General features: G+C 47.1%; 1 long non-coding RNA gene and 1 other non-coding gene across 2 annotated transcripts; one reads left to right on the top strand and one right to left on the bottom strand.

The window, feature by feature from the left end:
• Window positions 1–1,624: 1,624 nt before the first annotated feature.
• TRNAI-UAU (transfer RNA isoleucine (anticodon UAU)) lies at window positions 1,625–1,722 on the bottom strand. The gene is made up of 2 exons: window positions 1,685–1,722; window positions 1,625–1,660 (listed from the first exon to the last, which is right to left on the bottom strand). It is a non-coding gene; the product is annotated as a tRNA-Ile (tRNA).
• A 1,469-nt stretch (window positions 1,723–3,191) lies between these two features.
• On the top strand, window positions 3,192–8,185 carry LOC117184882 (uncharacterized). Its single transcript, XR_004470343.1, has 2 exons — window positions 3,192–3,684; window positions 7,824–8,185. It is a non-coding gene; the product is annotated as an uncharacterized lncRNA (long non-coding RNA).
• Window positions 8,186–16,547: the final 8,362 nt, after the last annotated feature.

Below are 16,547 nucleotides of genomic sequence, written 5' to 3'. Positions count from 1 at the left end.
TGCAAACATTTTATTGGCAGTGCCTGCGCATTTGCTGTATCTGTATCTGTATCTGTATCTGTCTGTGTATCTGTATCTTTGGGTTCGGCTCTTGCTGCTTCGTTTTTATTGACTTCACTCCAAACACTCGGCACTCCACAACGCCCACACCCCATCCAACATCCAACAGCCACAGCCACAGACCCATCCCATTCCATCATCGATGGGGCGGGGAAAATATCTCTTTTTCAACACCTTCTTGTGGCCGCGCGCGCATCTGTTTGCCGTTTTCCGAATTCTTGTTTAGATTTGGCCTGAAACGACGACCGACTCACCGACCGATCGACCAGCTGGAAGAACTGTGTTCATAATTTCAATTGACTTTCAGCGGATAGATCGTAAAAATTATTTATGCAGATAGATTGGCCATATGCTGATCCGCGCCGAAGCGGATATTGTTCGATTTCCCAGTGATTAATTGTTGCCTTCTGTCGGTCCCAAGATCTCTTTCCCCAAAAGCCATATGGATATGGCCAGAAGATACTCGCAGTCGCACTCGAACTGGGGCCACTTTTCCCCCCTCCCCCCCTTGGAGTGTTGATGTTGTTGAATTTCTAAACAAACTTTCATCCCTCCACCCCTACAGCCCCCCACCCCCCACTCGATGCCAACCAAAGGGCATGTGGCAGCACTTTTTGACAGATTTCGGAAATGTTTACAAGCAATTGGCCAAGTATTCGTGTGATATGAAACTAAACAACAGAGTCCATAAATTACACCATACAATGTGAATCTGTTAAAAGATTTCTAATGGCAGAAAGTACTTCAATAAATCTATATACGATGTGCTATATATATTTTGCAAAGTCTCTTCAAGAACCTCATAATGATATCCTTAAAACCCATAGAGGACACTTGAAATCCAACCAGTTCAAAGCTTGGTTTATAATGCACAAGATTCAGACATTTCAGAGTAAATTTCTGCTTAGGATCTCCGGAGTTGAGTGGTATATCCGTAGCCGGGACATCGCCAAGAAGCGAAGAGCCGAAGAGCCACTCTTCAAGCGAAGAGCCACATTTCTCAGCTCAGAAAACCACCCTCAGGCGAGGCGTCTTGGGAGCACCAGATACCATCGTAGACTGGCCAGAATACACCCGGTTGACATGCCCAACAGGATGATCTAAGAGCAGCTCCACCCTAGAAACCTGTACAAATAATTGAACCAAATAATATACCCCTCCAAATTCTTCAACCTTGATGACACACATTTTTTTTTTCGTTATTTTTTTTTCCTGTGACTGTTGTATATTATGTACATACATATATTATTTTTAAATCAAAAACAAATCCAAAAAAAAAACTTAATATTTGTAAATAATATTCAAAAATAACTCCAAATAAATTTGAATAAAACCCGATAAAGACCAAATAAAATCCCCAAAGCAAAAAAATCCCCCAAAACTTTGCCAAAAAAATCCCCTCTGAAATAAACCAAACCACAAATGAATTTCAAAACAAAACCCGCTTTAGATCCTAGAATTTTGAGCCAAAAACCTCCAACCAAAGCTTAGAATGATGAGGAAATTGTGAAAAAGAAAGAAAATGAAGAAAAGGAGGGCAAAAAAAATTAAGTCTCAACCGACCTGCTCCAGGTGAGGCTCGAACTCACAACCCCGGCATTGCTCATACACACAGAATACTGATTATAAGTACCGTGCGCTAACCAATTGCGCCACTGGAGCTGTTGAATCGAGCGCTGCCAAATGCCCAGCAAGAGATCCGGCCACTGAGAATAGAACACTTCTCGCTCGCCCGGGACTAACTGTCCACCCCTCTCGAAAATCCTCTCTCTCTCTCTCACTCTCTCTGTCTCACTGTCTCTCTGTGTAGCTCTCTCTGTCTCTCTTCCTACCCTCTTTCGGCTGCTCATCTTCGGCGCTCTCGTTCTATCTTCCCAAAGTGTAGCCCTTTCTCTGTCTCGCTTGCTCATCTTCTCAAAAGCGTTTCTCCTCTTTCTCTTTCTAATTCGTGTTTATTAGTGAGAAAGAGCGAATAACATTGAACATTTTTGTGAAACATACAACATTCAGAGTCCACAAAAGATGCGAATATTTATTTGTAATTATATTCGTTTGAAATGTTTAATCACAAGTCTCGGCTCGCGAGAGAAAATGAAAACGAAAACGAAAAAAAAGCCGAGGACTTGCACAATTATTAATATGTATTAGGGCATTGAAAAGTGAAATTGGTCGAGAGTTTTTACTTTCAATTGGCGAACAGCAGGGTCCGAGGTAGGGCCCGGTGCCCGGTGCCCGTAAAACCCATTAAACAATGCAAATTATTGGATTTTCACTTTCGTTCGGACTAGAACAGGTGTGCTGATTACGAAGAAGACCGTGAAAATTACACACCCGTAACGGCGGTGGCTCCGGTGGCCAGCCCCCCAAGCCCGCACCACCACCGCCAATGCCATAACAACGGACCCGACCCCCACACACACGGCTACGGCGGCGGTTACAACAGTTCGATTTCAAATGAAATTCATTTGCAATTGCAAAATCCCCCCCAGAGGGAAAAAACAGACACTTGAGGTGGTTACGGGGGAAGACCGAAGAAGGGAATACCCTAAGAGATACAATTGTATCTTGAAGAAGTATGGAGTATGGAAGCATCTCTACGTTGAAGAGAACCGATTTATGTCGAGCTTTGGTAGGGTGTCTGGGAAGTCCCCCATGAGGCACCATCCCAGCCAGAGCCAGGAAATGCAAATTGCGCTAATTACTGTTGCAGTTTCTCTAGCACTTGTTGTTGTTGCTGCTGACGCTGACGCTGATGTTGCCATAATCGCTTCTAACTAAATAAAATGCATGCAATAACAATAAAGTACAAAAGGCTAATCCGTTAGCAACTACAGCAACACAATCTGTGGCCCGAAGCCATGACAAATGACCATTATACGACATTAATAATCATAATTCAAAAGGTGAAGAATAAAAAACAATAAAAAGCAACAAACAACGATTTTACAGTGGAAAAACTTGACGAAGCATGCAAAATTAAATCCCTTGTCATGTCATGTTGTAATTAAAAATTATGGAAAATAATATTCCCAGATGACAGCCGTCCGACGACGTCTTGCAGTCAATCAGTTAATAATACTACATATGTACATATATGTATGTATGTATGTGCATTTAGTATATGGACAATAAAACGATGAGAAATGGGTGACAAAAACAAATTAATAAAATTTAAATACGATGTGCCACATAAATACACATAGCACTTCCATTGTGCAGTCGTAGTACCGAGAATTGAATGAAATCGAATTAGAAGCCGGGCCGGACCGGACCGGACCCCGCGCGGAGGCAATCAAATCAGCGAAGCTCCGGCGCGGGGCACGTCGTATATCAGTTCCATGGAAGGAACAAACTGGAGCATAGAGTGTGAAGCGTACGGTATGGGAGAAGTGGGGAAGGTTGCCTCCGGACACTGGCGCCAGTGGAGTGAAGCAACAACTGACAATAACAAAATAGACACAAATTGCAGGCGTCATAATACCTATTAAATCGGGTAGAATAGAAGCTACATGGCGCGAATCGAGCCGAGCACTGATGAAATCAGATGGAATTGAATAATTAAAAAAAAAAAAAACACACAAACAAACAAACAAGCAACAAATAGTTGAAAAAAGTGTAATCTTAGTAAGTGTTTCAAATTTCAATTATTTATGTATTTTCTGATTCACTTCTCGAGAATTTCATTTTGCAAGCAAACAAAAAATAAATTGTGTAGCGCGAGGCATGCCGAATCTTGCAAACACTTTCACCGGAGAGATAAGCGAATGTAGAAACAAAAGAGAAGTAAAAGCTGGGCATGCGATAAAGACCCCCCCCACCAAATTTGGTAATTGAGATAAAAGCTAGACGGGAGGGAGCCACGATAAGCTGAGCTTTGGTTAAGTCATTCCTCCCGCATCCCACACACACGCACACGCACACACACGCACGCACGCTTATACGCGCTCAGTCTTATACTCAGTCTCATATCGAGTGCATCCCTCTGCTGCCCGCCCCAATCGCCAAAGACTTTGCGCTGCAGCAAAACAAAAAAAAAGTGCATTAAGATTACAGCTGTCTCGAGCTGGGCAGCGCTTATCAGCTGCAGCCGTCGCCTCTGATGCACTTGTAGCGCCACTTTCCGTTTCATTTGAGGCTGCAGATGGGAGGAGGAGGAAGAGAGTCCGAGGATGCACATATGGCAGAGTGGGTGCGTGGTCCAGGCACTGGCCGAGGCCCCGGACCGGACCGCACCGGATCGGATCGAAGACGATTGATTATTGACTCAGCTGCAATTGCTTTGTGAGCTCTCCGCAATGTTTGCACTGACTGTTGTTGCCCAGGGCCAGCCTGCCCAGTCGCTTAATCATGGATCAGGCCACAGCTCCGGGAAGGAGGAATATCACTGGTATTGCCGGTTCACCTTCTCACGCGTCAGCGGCTGGCACGCAAAATGCTTTGTTGCCAACACCAACAACGAAAGATGCTTCACAGCGCAGGCGAAGAGCAAGCGTACGAAAAAGTAAAACAAACCGTAAAAAAAACGCCTGCGCATCGCTCTCAACTTCTAAGCCTCTCTTCCCATCCCATCACAACACTGCTCATCTCTCTCTGACCAACGTTCTGCCTAACTACCTACCTCCCTGTCTAACCAACGATCTCTAACCCACTCTCCCGCTCTCTTCAGCCCAGACTCTCTCACTCGAACACTTTGCATGTTATTTGTTTCGTTTATTTGACTTTCTCATTAACTTTTGCTTACTTTGCAGCGTTCGTCTTTGGTATACCCTACCTTGTTAAAGGAGTACTAGCTAAGTGAGGGGGTTTGATGAAGCCCTACACTTGATGTACATTCATTGTGTGGCTGACCACCCAGAAAAGTTCCACTGTGCATATGGATTGATATCAACTGCAAGTCCCAATCAATATATTCTTTTTTGCTTACCTTGATCGCTGCCACATCGCTTCTCTGCAAAGGGTATTTCACTAGTCGCCATCACACTGCTCTTCTCAAATTTCTTGAGCCTCTTTTCGCATGCTCATGTGTTTGCGTGTATGTGTGTGTGGCTGGTCTGTGTATTTTGTTTAACTGAAAGTTGCCGTCGCCGTAAGATTTGTATGCGCACCTGATCAAACTTCACGTTCACGTCATTTGCTTGCGTTGCGTTATGGGACAGTGGGGAGTGGGAAGGGAGGGAGGGGGGAGTCGTTCGCAGCGTGGCAACGTAGCTTGGCCGTCTGTCGGTCAAGCCGGAGAGTCAAGTTTGTGGGAATTTTTTCACTCCTTTTTGGGTTGGTTTTCCTCTTATTTTTCTTTCACGCTGTCTTTCCATCACTTTATCCCGCTGTTTGCTACGTTTTTTGTTGATTATGTGATTTGGCAAGTTTACACTCATCTGTCTTTGGCTCTTAACTTATCTTGAGGCGCATTAAATCCTCTCTGTGTCTCTCTCTCTCTCTCTTTCTGAGCCTAGCATTTCTGTGGCACTCGCGGCTTTGGCAATTAAACTCGATTAGCTAGAATTTATAACCGGCAACAGTTATAAATTAAAAAATTTAGTCAAATTAGCACAGCGTCGGTCACTACGCAACGACGACCACGACAGCGACGGCCACTGCGTGCGGCGCATAAAAAAATATGCAAACGAAAGCGTCGGCTTCGACGACGACCACGACGTTGGCGGTTTGAGTGCATTGCAGGTGTTTGAACTCAAATGTCAGCCGAAAGTCCGTCGTCGCGAATAATTGGGCGACGCCAGTGCGGACGCCGCCGTCAGCAGAGCGGCAAACATAAACAAGAGAGGAGTGCTTTGGATAACGAAGTTTTTGATACACTTGCAGTTGCATATTTCGATGGAAGCTTTACGATATGCTTGCCTGAGATGAGTTGAGTGAAAGCATACAAATTTGGTTCGTTCTCTCGCTCTGGCGTTGACCCTTTATTTGTGTGTGTTGTTTTCTTCTCTGCTTTGCGAGAATGAGCTCAAAGTCATAGTACCCCTTGCAGGGGTATAAAATAAGGCAATTGGAATCGATCGGTTGCGGCGCGTGCAAATGCGAAATGCGAAATGCAAAACAAACAACTGTCTCAATAATTAAATGCGTTCAGCAGTAAAAGTATGTCACCAAGACACACACAGCCGGTGTGTGTGTGTGTGTGTGAGAGAGAGAGAAAGGGAGAGAGGTTAGGGTAGAGGTAGAGTCATACGATATTTCATGCATACGATATTCGCCTGGCGGGGGGCCTGATCGAAGTACGGCTCCAGGGCGTTGACATTTCGAGGGCGCAGCAATTGTCCAATGTTTGTCCAATTCGTCACCCCGATACCGCCCAGTTCCGTTCCACCATACCAGAGACCGCACACCAGATCATATCACTTCACGGTCCACTCCCCCGCCACCCCCCGTCCCCCCCGTCTTTGGTGATTCCACCATGCACTGAAAGAAAATCGATGTTCTTTGAGATGCGAATATCGATTTTCAAAAACTACACCGAAATCCGGCCCTTTAAAACGTTTGCCGAGGATTATGGAGATTTCTTTCCGTGCAAATCATGTCACGGGACCCCGTGGCGGGGGTGGGGGTGGGGCTGGGGGCTTGGGGGCTCATGCAATTCAGTTTCGTCAACTTAATCAGAGACGGCGGCCCCAAATGGCGCATGTGCACAAGAGCCCGAACAACGAGCTGGTGACAAATCTGAGCTCGAGAAAGGAGTTGGAGTTGGAATCAGAGTCGGAGTCGGAGCTGGAGCTGTTGGAGCTGTTGGAGCCGTGCCCATTGTCTCTCACAGCGTATGCATCTGCATGTGGGCGGACGCGGATTTGGCCAGGCCAAGCCAGGCCAGGCCAGGCCCGAGCTGAACCGAGCCGAATGGAGCTCTCTCAACGGGTCAAAATACCTTGGCCAGAAGGGTGTGACAACGTTTGTGGTGACTGCCTGTCGCCTGGCTTCGATCTCTTTTGCTTTTGTTTGGGTCTCCGTGGTGTCTGTGTGCGTTTGTTTGTGTTTGCGGCGCATGTGGGCTTAATTTATTTTGACTTTTGGCCATTTAACTCGAGATTTATCTGGCCTAAACTATGCGCAAACATTTTGGTGGAGCCCCGGCTCGCTGACGCGTGGATTAAATGTGCCAAATGACTGGAGCCGCCAGAGAACCAGCCCCAGCCCCAGCGGATTTCTGTTAGCGGATTACTCAATGGGTGTGGTCCGATCCCGTCTATTTCTGTGGCTCCCTCCACCCCCCCGCCCCAATACAGCCCGATGTCCAATTGAGATGTCAGGAGTGAGTTTTCACCGATTTGATGAATGAGTAATCCCCATAAGATGATGAAAAGAAACCATATATGCATGGTATATGGGATAGGAATAGGGATAGAGGTTTCTTCTCTCTAATTGTATATGAATTATTATTTCCATTTGCTTTTAATGATCATCTTTCATACGCAATCATTAATCATTTCGTATGGGATCTGCGCATTCGAAAAGAGTTTTAAGGGTTCTACTGAACCGACTTCTTTAAGCCGATTATACTTCCTTTACTTCCCCAAAGGAAGCATCGGAATTGTGATTGTATTTTTAAGAAGGAAGTAGGAAACATTTCCATTGAAATAAAAGTTGAATTTATGTGTATAATCTTGAACCTGTTACCGATGGAATATGTTCTCTGAATGGAGATGGATACCACAAAACTCCCATAGACTTTTAGGCGTAACAATTTCTTATAAAACGCCTCCCAAGAACCTCTATACTTTCCATACTAAGATACTTTCTTTTGTATTTCTCAGCTGCCACAAGATCCTCTCTTGCACAGGCACTTGTGAGAGTGCAATCGGTGTACTTGAGTTGCATTCTCACTGCTCGTCGCTGCCACAACCCAACATCTGCCACATCGAGTGGTGTCGCGTCTCGAGTGGCCGCGAGAGGTCTTCAAACTCTGCTGACAGTTTCGACATATAGCACATGGCCCACGGACTGAACGGATCTCGATCTCCATCTCCATCTCCATACGATGCTCGTATGTGTGTAATATCTCAATCAGCAGCGGCAACGGCAGCAACGGCAGCCAGTAGAGATTTCCTTCCCGAATCGTTCGAATATCGTTTCCCACATTAATTATGAGACAATTAAAAGATGCGGGGGAATTCCACTTGAATGGCTGTCAATGGACCGAGACAATAGGCGGGACTTGAAGAGTAGACCAAGTAGACCTAAAACCGATCCGAAGGCACCCGCATGCCGGCCGTCCGTCCGTCCAGCGTATGACCTCCAGCGTGGACAAAATCTCAGATAAAAGAGTTTTGTTTTTTTTTCGGGGGGGGCCCAAAAAGGTACAAAATGTTTGCAAACTCAGAGGCAGAGGCAGAGGCTCAACAGAAATAGAGAGAGGAGATTTCGTGGAAATTACAACGGTACAACGACAAGAGGCCGACAAACATTTCGTATCTCTTTCTTTCTTTCTTGCTTTCTTTCATGGTGTTACGCATTTCCTCTCAGGTGTGCCACAAACAAAAGCGCTGCGAAAGGTAGGTGCAGCCGCTGGTTGCTGAGGATACGGGAATCGGAATTGGAATCGGGATTAATGAGCGCTCGTTGCACACAGAGCAACAGAGCAGCAGAGCAGCAGAGCGGTTGCAAGCAAACAAAGTGCAACAAAGTGAGTGGGAAAATGGAAAGGCGCAACAAATAAGTCTCTCAGAGTCTCAGAGTCTCTGACTCTGTCTCTGTCTCTGTGGCAGGGTTTTCGGGGGCAGAGACAGCGACAGGGACTGCGACAGGGACTGCCTCTTGGCTCTGAGGTCTCTCTGGCTAATGATGCCGCCGCTACGTGACGTTCGTTGCCAAGTGGCTGCCAAAGAATGGGTTTCTGTTTCTTTCAGTCTCTTTTTTTTTTTTTGTGTGTTGGATTGTGGCATTCTTTGGGTCGTCGTCGCTGTGGCTGTGGCAACTGCAACTGCAACTTCTGCAGACGCACCTCATTTTCCGGCTCAAAATCCAAACAAAGACATATATAAATAGCTGTTGCTACTGCTGTCTGTCTGTCTGTCTGGCTGATGCGATCTGCATTTGCTACCGTTGAGGCGACAACCCACGCAGTGGGGCACCCAACCACCAATCATCGTCATCATCGAAGCCAGAGTACCGTGGATCCGTGTAGCCCGCTTTTAATTGAAGGCAAGGGCGACTTTTCACAATAAATCAAAGGCCTCTGCGATGATTTGTTTGCAATTTAAATGCAAATAACCGACCACCCGGCAGTCTGTGGCTCTCAGCAGAAATTATAACTTAATTTTGGAAGAACCAGAGCCGAACCACAGCAATGAGAGATGAAAATGCCTCGGGGCCAGGCCGTGCGATGAATTGCGGCCCCAAAAAGTCACATGGAGTGGGGGCTCCGGCTCTAACCACAAGACAAAGCCACACAAAGCGATCGAATGCGACCAAGGGGCATGATTTGTCTTCAAAATACTCACGAACCCCTTCAGCCTTAGCCCCAGACCCCGCCATCGCTGGGGAGCGAAGAAAAAACTCCAAAACTGAGACTCTCTTCGCTCGAATATCGACTTGTGGAGTGACCTGTAAATTCTGACATTACTTATCGTGTTTTTCCAATAAACACATGGAATCAGGAATCACACATAGTTCTATCGTTATTATATGCATATTTGTATGATATTTGTAGCCCCTTCATTTACATTTTTTTCATTAAAATGTCGTTTTACAACTTCTAAACATTAATGGAATTATTAGCAGCAATGTATTTGATTTACGAATTATTTGTTATTGATTTTGATTAACGTTTTGCCATTAGAAAATTGTTATACAGGATAGGCATTCGATACGAAGTTTGTAATGATGAAATCTAAATCTTAAAATATAGGAAAACTATTGCAAAATTGCTGATAATAAACGTAGACCCCTATGATACTGAGTACAGCTTATTTATGAAGAAAAATCCAGGAAAAATCACTGATTCTATATGAATCTGTATCTGTATCTGTATCTGTACCTCATCTTGAACGACTAGCGTTAAGCTCTTGCCCCAAACCACGTTTCCAAGAAGCGCATCTCTTTGTCCAAAAACTCGGCTCGGGCCCGACCAAAAGAAAAAAAAAACACAAAAAATGCCCCCAAGCCCAAAACCAATCCCCGAAATATTAATAAAAGTCGTCATCGTCAAAAGGAAGCGCAGTCGAGCCCCAACAAAAAACCCAAAGAAAACCAACAAAAAGAAGTTATGCCACGCCGGTGTTCAACAAATTTCAATCTCGGCTCAAAGGCAGGGCCCCAGTCCTCAGTCCTCAGTCTTCGGTCTGCAAGGGGTCTCCAGGGGAAAGGCGAAAAGGGTGAGAAACCGAAGAAGGTTCGCTTTTTCGGTTGCACGTGCAGCATTGAAATGCGCCGCGCATTGGACCCAAAGGATCTTTGCCAAAAACAGAAAAACAAAACCAAAACCCAACCGAAAGAAGGAAAAAAAAGAAGATCCCTGGGTAAAGCAGAAAGACAAGCAGAAACCAAATGAATTGAAAGAATTCCTGGCCTTTGGACACAGAGTGAAACGAAACCCAGGGCAAAACCTTCGACGAATCGTCTCAGATCAAACGCTGAGATAGCCCTGCCCTGGAGACGGGCTCTGACCATCCGACGACCCGTTTTGACCAAAATGTGCCTAAGAAATTCTTGGGCTTCGCTTTGGCCTTTGATTTCTGGCTCTGCTCCGGGACTCCACTCCTCCGACTCGATTCAAGGCCTCTGCCTTTTGTTTTCTTTCGTTTTTTTGCACAGGCCTGGCCCTATATTACGATTTGAATTTCAGATTGAGTTTTAATAGCCGAAAGACAGCCAAAGTCGAAGAGAACCACACCTGCATTCTGTGTGTGTTGTGTTACTTTTGGCAGTTCTGTTGCAACATTTTGCAGCCGCAGGAGGATTGGGCCTTTCTAGATCTCTTTTTCGGATGGGATCTGCTGGGATCTGCTGGGATCTTCTGGGATCTTGGGGTGTGAAATGCTGCTCATGCGGCCAAGAAATTCAATTTCACGCTTCTTTATTAATTGGCCAAGCTTTGGGCAATGCTTTTCAGTACTCTTTTTTTTATGTTTTCCTTTTTTGCGTTAATGAGATTTCTTTGCAGATTTTGCAGGTTTCGGGCCTCGTTTGAGAGCCTCTTTTGAGAGTCTGTGCCGCCGCCTCGGCGATGAAGCGTTAATTAGACAAGAGAGATGTTAGATAGGAGAAAACTTAAGGAAAATGCCCGCAAAGTTGATTGCGACGAGGCTTTTTTAAGGAGCGATCATCACGCAATTAAGCGGTCCAAGGAGACCAACTAAGGGATATTTTTAAGAGGGTAATAGGGATAGTTTGGGACTTAGGTAAGCCAGAAAAGAGAGAGATATTTCTTACCCGAAATATCTGCCATCCGACAAACAGACCCATACCAAAATTTTGTTATGTATTAGAGAGATATTGTATATGTTTCCCAAGGCTCTGCCTTTAAAAGATGTTCCATTTAAAACCTTCAAGATCCTGCCACTTATCTGTAGGTTTTACAGCACTCCAGCTTTAGTATTTATAAGAAGAGTATCTCTATTTATCTCTGATGCTTATGAGAAATATCATCATCGACGAATTCCGCATCAAATCTTATCTAAATTTTGAAACACAGAGAACCCGAGTCGTCTTAGCCGTCAATAGGCAAAAATCAATAAGTGAATGCAAATATTTATGCAGCAATTGACGATGCACTGCGGGCGTTGTTGTTGGTTTTTTTCCTCTCTCTGGGTGTTGACAACAGAGTTGCCAAAATGCTACCCAAACTGTGGGATCGACGATGCCACTGCAGCGATCTGTGGCGGCGTCGACGGCGGCGGCACCCAAAAGTCTGCTCTTCCCCTCCCCTCGGGGTGGCACTGCCGCTAGTGTTGGCGGCAAGAGGCAGAGGCTGTGGCAGCTACTGTGGCGACGCGTGAAAAATAATATTTATGGCAAACAAATTTTCATATATCGACAGCCAAACGCCGCGGCGCCGCCACGCCAACGTAGATGCAACGTGTGGATGTGTGTGATACACGGGCAGAGGCGTAGGCAGGATTATTTCAGGGAGTGTACGATTCAAGAAGAGGGATGTAGACGGCACCGAAGAGCCGAAGAAGATCCACCGCCCACGCCCCTGAAGGGGTGTCTCTTATAGGATTCGCGTACATGCAACTGCCATATAAAATAATTAGGCAGGGGTTAAAGGAGACGCTTGACGGGGGCACGGGGCACGGGGGTCGGGGGGCGACGGGGGACTGAATGTCAACGTAAATTTTAAAGTCGTTGTTGGCCAAGTGCGTCCATCAATGGGCTGCCATGAGACTGGCTTTGGCGGCAACCTAAATCAAAGCTGGGGGCTCACTCCTCAGTCCCCACTCCCCAGTCCCCAGTCCGCTTTGGAGGAAGGCCTTCGACATAATCGTAAATTATATGCGAAGTCGGTTTGGTTCGGTTCCTTCGTTTGCCATTTTTGGGCATCTTTGGGGCCTCTCGTACGCTACTCTCCGTGGCTCTCCGTGGCTCTCCGGGCTCTCCGGACTCCCTGACATGCCATGACAAATGGCAAATGTGCGACGGAAGTTGGAGACCAAAGCCGTCTTGGAGCTGGAGCTGGAGTTGGCGGCAAAAACCTTTGAGTCGCTTTTCGGAATAGGAAGAGCTTTGTGGCATTTGTGACAGGCTGGCTGGGTTTCATTGATTGCAAATTTAATTCGCGTTTCCCGTTGACAGATAAGAATCGAAACGAATATCGGACGGGATAAGAATCAAATGGTATCGGCACCCAAGGGGGCTGGCAAGCCATTAACCCCCCCATGACCAAATCGATCGCAAGGTTTCCTTTTTTTTGTTGGTATCTTAAATAGAATTTGTATTTGCTGATCGCGAACGGAGATAAAACCGGCGACGGAGAGCGCGAAAATTTATTGAATTTAATAACGCGCCAAGTTTATCGCAAAAAAGTTTTTGTCAATTTAACAAATTGCAGCTACAAACAGCAACGAAAACCAGAGGACCACGACGGACCACGACGGACCACGGCCAAGCCCCCTCGAACCAGAGAAAATCAGACAAAAAAAAGCGAAAAGCCAAAAGCCAGTTGGCCAGTTGGCCGGGCCGACAATGGAAATTGGAATTGAATTCCTAGACGGCTAATAATGTCTTTGTGCACAATTGACGGCCAAGTGGACAGGCGTGCAAATGAATGCCGCACGGCCGGACTGCCGCACGGCCGGACCCTGGCTCTGACTCTGGAAAAAGAATTATGTTACGAGCTCCCCAGCAGCAGCAGCAACAGTGGACTGGGGGGGAGAGTGGGGTCGCAGGAGCTTAGCTCTGGTCACTGGGGAGAGATATCGCCAAGATCAATGAATCAATTAGCAAAACGAAATGAAATGAAAATGAATGAAGTAACCAGCAGTAGAGGCAGTAGAGGCAGTCGAAGCAGTCGAAGCAGGAGCGGCCAGTGGGCCAGCCATGGCGTGGGATGGTATTTATCAACGTCGGCTTTAATACCCTTCCCAGAGGGTTGTATAGGCATTGTAAAGGGATCTGCAGAGTACTGTTTCCATCGAAGATCATCAACATTTTGATTCCCAGGTCATGATCGGCACTGAGATCCCTAAGGATGTCTTCCTGCTGAAGCCCTAGACTTGATAAACCCCAATCCTTCCTTAAACCTCCATCCTGTAGGGTACTTATACATTCTTTAACCATCTGCAGAGTACTGTCTCCTTCGAAGATCATCAACATTTTGATTCCTAAGTCATGATCTGCACTGAATGATCTATGGATCTATGATCCCAAAGATCCCTAAGGACGTGATGTATTCCAATCCTTCCTTTAAGCTCCATCCTGTAGGGTACTTATACATTCTTTAACCAAAGATTGATGGCAGTTTTTGGTTCTTTTTGGACAGCTGCTGCCTGGTGGTCGCTGGGGCAGTGGCCAACAACTCTGGTGGCATTAGTCAGCGCCGCTGGCCAGCCCCAAAGGCCACAACAATTCAATTCGCGATAAGGAATTATGCATAATTCTATTCAATTTACAGTTTGACACTCCACTGGATCTGATGGAAGGGAGCTCGTCATCCGTCGAAGCATCGAGGTGCTGGTTTGGGGGGGACTGGGGACTGGCTGGCCCCTGGGGCTGCCTGGGACTTATGACCCACCGTCGGCTTCTGCGGCAGCGATTGGCTTTCGATCAAATGTCAGGAGCAACAACTGAAAATGCAACTGCAGCCGCACCTCGGCTTGGCCATTGTCATCGCCATTGTTTGCCCCAAAGGTGGAGCTGTAGCTGGAGCTGAAGCTGGAGCTGTCATTAGGCCAACATATGGCCAGGGTATGGGTATTGCAGCCGCCTTTTGCACCTTTTGATCAACACTCCCCTCCGCCATGACAGGGCCGCAATGGGCGGGTGACGTGACGCAGCTGAAATCAATGCTGGATGGGGACCCCAGCCCCAGCACCAGCACAAGCACCAGCTCCAACTCCCATTCGGACTCTGGCAGCTGCTGAGTGACTTCCGCCAGCTGATGTGGCCGCCCAGGTCCCCCAGTCCCACAATCCGACAATCCCACCATCTAGCTGGTCTTTCTATGCGCTTCCGATTTAACCACCTGACTCAAACCCCTTGCTTTGCTCTGGTGCACTGGAAAAAACTCGCACCCGATGCTAGCGAGGGATTATGGAAAGTTGAAAAAGGGATATTTATACTCACGCAAGGCTGTAGAACCCACCGAGGAGCTCTGCCGCATTACGCGCGATGCCCCGAAAAGATACTCCGTCGATCCGTTAGATCGGATCGCTATGGAAACATCGCATAACATTTGATATTAAATAATATATGGGAATTGTAAGGGGAACCCAAAACCTCCTCCTTAGCCTATCTCTTCCTCTCTCTTGGTTTTTCTGTCAGTGTAGTCTGACTTCACCTGGTTTCCACTTCTTCCCCATACTTTTTACGCCGACTTTGACTTCGGCTTGGTTTCGATTTCCTAATTCGCATGGGGCATACTCTCGCCCAACCATGCCACCCCCCTCCACACCCCTCCCCTCCCCCCAGCCAGCTGGCTGCTTCAATTACACAAAAGTCATGCGGTTCCCCATAGGAACCCACTCGCCTCTCCCCTCTCCCCTGCTCCCCTGCTCTGCTGTGAGACCCGGGAAACCCACGAAAGTTGCTGAGCCGTGTCCGCTTTTCTGCTGTTTTCTGCTGGCGTTGGTGTCTGACTTTGTTTTAGTTTTTGTTGCTCCGCTGCCACTGCCGTTTGCTTTTGCCTTTGCTTGGCTTTGCTTTGCTTTGCCGGCTGTTTAGCGAAACAGGTGCGTTTTGCGTTTTGCAGGTGTTTCCCAAAAGCCACCACCGCCGCCGCCGTGGCAGCACCGCACCCCACACCTGCCCCCTGCCCCCGCCGCTGCTCCGTTGTTGTTGCGGACTGTTTAGTAGTTACGCTTTACCGCTAGTTACACAAATTGCCATCAAGTATTGCAGCAGCGCCTGCCCCTGCCCCAGCCCCCCCTCTGTCAAGCAGCGGCGCCAGTTGCTCATGCGCATTGTATTTCGTGTGAAAATCACAATTAAATGCGATTTTTATGCGCACCCCTCGCCAAGAGCCGGCATTGCCAGAGTCGATTGTGGCTTAGCTTTCATTTTGGAGACTCTACCGTGGAGCTCAAACTAAGGCACACTGAAAGAAAGAGCCCACACAGAAATATCACCTATATAGGACACCTATACCCTTCTATACTCTGATTTTTGGTAGATTGATAGATAATGGGTACTTCCATAAATACAGCAAAACTCAGTTACACATCTCAGGATATATTTCGATGGATATCCAAGGATATATGCGAACGATACTTATCCACTTTCAGATCAAGCTTTAGTTTGATCCTTCATCAATTGGCAACGATGATTTTTTTGCAGTGTGAAGACTGCATCTGTGAGGAATTGCACTTCGGGTCGGCGCTCGTATTCGGCTTCGGCTGGGCATTCGGCTGGGCTCAGCTGTCAGCTGCGTTGTTGGAAATGTCAGCTTGACAATTATTATGTCAAAATTTTCCGGCACGGCCATTGGAAGTCTCGCAACGGAGTTTGCCCGCGCAGCTGTTGACTGCTACACGAGTTTTTATGGTAATTCAAGTTTCACTGATTTCTCGTCTCTCCAGCGGCAGCCAGGCAGCCAGCCAGCCAGCCAGCCAGGCAGGCAGTCCGCACCCAAAAAGCAACAAAGTGCTTGAGTGAAAACCGAGCAGGGGGGCCGGCCGGGGCGGGGCTCCAACGGAGAGCGCGGAACGGGACGGGACCAAGGTGCGCGCGCTAATTGCGCGTGGGGCCAGCCAGCCAGCCAGCCAGCCAGGCCTGGCCATTGGCTATGTCGAATCCGGGCGACTCTCCCCGATCTGGGAGCTCTGCAAACAATTAGCGCATTCCATTGTCGTGCCCCGAGTCCGAGTCGGAGTCCGAGTCGGAGT

The sequence above is a fragment of the Drosophila pseudoobscura genome, chromosome X (genome assembly GCF_009870125.1).
Source record: "Drosophila pseudoobscura strain MV-25-SWS-2005 chromosome X, UCI_Dpse_MV25, whole genome shotgun sequence".
NCBI classification, from domain to species: Eukaryota; Metazoa; Arthropoda; class Insecta; order Diptera; family Drosophilidae; genus Drosophila; species Drosophila pseudoobscura.
This window is presented reverse-complemented; position numbering and strand designations above follow the sequence as displayed.